Genomic DNA, 3,244 nt, shown 5'->3' with positions numbered 1-3,244 from the left:
GAGATGGGTCAAGTCAGCCAGGTGCCCAGGGCTGGATTTTCTCCTGGAGCACCAGGGAGCCACAGAAGGGTTTTAAGCAGTGGATGGGAATTTTAGAGAAACTGCTCTGACTGCCCAGGGGAGAAAGGACTGGAGCAGGTAAGAGGGGAGGCAGGTTCCAGGCCTGTCTGGGTTTCTCAGTACCCTGAGTATGTGGAGGTGTGGGAACGGCAAGGGAGCCGGTCTGTAGAGCAGAAGCCCATCCTGGACAATAGGTCCAGGTTGTGGGGCTCCTCCAACACCAATACTCACATAGCTCTTCTCACAGCCACCTTCTACGTCCCTGACAGGAAGGAGCGATTCTCCACCTTTGGTGCAAGAAGACACGAAGCAGAGATACTTGCCCAGGTCACATAAAAGTTGGTTGATGGCCAAATTCCCATTCTGGGGGGCTTGTTGTAACCCCAAAGTAAAAACATTCCAGCTGCTGGGCTCCTTCTAAAACTCTTAGCCCCGGACCAGGAACAGTTTGGCTGAGGGACTGGCCCAGGGCCAGGCCCCCGGAAGGAGGACCCTGGCTGTCCTCACCACCCTCCATCTACTCAGACAATGAGCCCAAGGGCCCCATGGCTATCACTCACCCACAGCCTCTGGGCTTTGTCTATGGAGACAAGGGGCCTGTCAGAGCCGCCTGCCCATAAAGCCAATGAATGGCTCTTGGCTGCCCGTCAGACAATACCCAGGCTCTGGGGAGGTGAGATTAGGCAGGGCCACTGTCCAAGCCAGTCCCAATGGCTCAGGATCCACGAGCACACACCCCCAACCCTACTGGGTTATCTCCAAGAGCGACTCCTGGGAAATGTGACCCCAAGGAAGGGAGGGAGTGAGATGGGAGCCCCAGGGGTGGGGGCGTTGCCAAGGATGGGTAAGGTCATAACTTAGATTACAGGGGGGATTCGGGATGGGACAGGAAGGCCAGGAGGACCAGAAGGCAGACAAAGGAGGCTGGGAGGGGTGTAGTGTAGTGTTAGATGTTCAGCTGCATCCGACTTTGCAACCCCATGGACTGTAGCCTGCAAGGGTCCTCTCTCCATGGGATTCAGAAACCAAAACCCTTCTATTCCCTTTCTTCCAAACAGGGCTTCTCCCTCTCTCCCTGTTTCCCATGTTACCTTTTCCCCCACTCTTTTGTCTGCATGCCTTGTGGGATCTTAGTTCCTTGACCAGGGATTGAACCAGGGTCCTCCTCAGTGAAAGCCACTGAGTCCTAACCACTAGATCACCAGGGAATTCTGCCTGTGTTACCCGTTGCATGACCTGGATGAAGGGTTCCAGGCCAGCTTCTCCCACTGGCCAGCTGTCTAACCTGGGATGAGAGCTCTGAGTCCTCATCTGGAAAATGAGCATGACGGCCCCTCCTCACATGGGGTTGAAGGTAAAGGGGATGAGGTCTGTAGGGGACCAGTTCAGGACACGCAGGAGGTGAGGTGCTGGATGCTCCCTCCTCATCCTGCCTGAGATGCAAGTGGGGAGTCCAAGATGCCTCGGGTTTCCACAAACTTACCGAGACTCACCAGGTGCCCTTTCTAATAAGAGTGACTTTACCTGTGTGTTGTGGGGAGTTGTGACACGGGTCCCGTCCAGAGACTGATCCCCTCCTCCTCCATGACTCAAACACCTCCTGCCGGCCCGCGCCTGCCCAGTCCGGAGCGCACAGGCAGGGGAATCGCCGCAATGGAGGGCTAGGGCCAAGGGGCGGGGTCTCCTAGCGCCGCCCCGCACCCGTTGGTCCTGCGGGAGCTCCAGGAGGAGAGATCGCTGACGCCAACCTCTGGTCCCTGAGACCTCGCAGAGATTGAGCAGATCCCAGGCACCAGGCGAAGCCGGTGAAGACCCGGGCTGTGAACAGGGGCGGGATCAGCACAGGTGAAGGGGAGCCCTTTGCGCCCCCCCCCCGCCCCCCGCCGGGGCCCATCAGCCTACGAGGGACTCCCCACTGGCCTCTTGTGAAGAAGGGACGTGCAGTGGGGCGACCAAACTTCGCCTCTCTTTTGAATGCCAACGAGTGTTCGGTGAGCAAGGAAGGGGGGTGCCAGGGAGTTTGTGGGGACAAACACGGACAAATGTGAACAGAGGGGCGGGCAGTCAGCAGTTATTGAGTCACACTGTGTGCCCGGACCAGACTCTTAAAATTCCCCAGCGACTTGGGGTTGGGAGTGGGACCCTGAGGGACACAAGTGCTGTTTAAAAGAGGGGAGGAAAGTGACAATAAGTTTGGTGCTTTTCAGAGTCCCAAAAGTGTGACTCTCCGTGTCCTCCCGGGCTGGGGTTTGATTTTCATGCTTACAAAGTTTATCTGGGAAAGGAGAAAGGGAACAAATTATCATTGGTGATGGCTCTAGACTTCCAGGTGACCTGAGGCCAAATGGTGGGACCCAGTGGGGCATGACTTCACTTCCAGTGTTTTCTGAGACCATTTGTGCCTGACCAGGGCTCTTTCAGACCTGAACCCCGCCCCCACCCCCACTAGGCTGCCAAGAGCAACCCCAAATCACCTGTGATTAGGGTCTCCTCAGCTAACTACAGCACCTGGCAGTGGCAGGTCTGCCGCAGGTGCTGGGTGGATGGAGTGACAGCGAGCTGATTTGTAGATGGTGTCTCCGAGGGAGTGGGAGGTCAGTCTGGGAAGGAGGGACAGCGTGGCCAAAGGTCTGGAGAAGGGATGCGGATTGGGGAAATGGGAGCAGTGTGGGGAGCAAGGGAAAGGTGGCAGTGTGGGGAAATGATGAGAGCCAGAGAGCTCAGCAGAAGCCTGATTGCACAGAGCCTTGAATGCCAGGCTGAGAAGCACAAAGAACACAAGGAAACCTACAGGGTCGGGAGCTCACTCTCCCTCCCTCCCCTCCCACCTAGGAGACCCCGCACTTGGTTTCCATCCCTCTCCAGCCAGGGGGCTGTTGCTGTCCCCACCCTCCTCCCCACCAGCTCACCAGGGATACAGTGTTTCCCAGCTGCAGTCCTGGAAGAGGCTCCTGGAGATCATCCCTTTTGTGCAAGTGAATGTCACCCCTCCTGGGGGCCATCCCATCCTGGGCTTCCAGCCCAGTGGGGTCTGGGAGCCAAACAAGGGCCAAGATGACAGAGTGGGTAGCACAGCAAGGCGGGACACTGAGCTGCCTTCCTGTGCTTTTTTCCTTCCTCAGTCTACACCAGCCACGCCCGTGATCTCTGCTGTTCCTCACCTGCTCCTCCTGCTGGATCCAGA

Source organism: Bos grunniens, chromosome 11 (genome assembly GCF_055505025.1).
Source record: "Bos grunniens cultivar Pamir isolate PY7600 chromosome 11, Bosgru_T2T1.0, whole genome shotgun sequence".
NCBI classification, from domain to species: Eukaryota; Metazoa; Chordata; class Mammalia; order Artiodactyla; family Bovidae; genus Bos; species Bos grunniens.
This window is presented reverse-complemented; position numbering follows the sequence as displayed.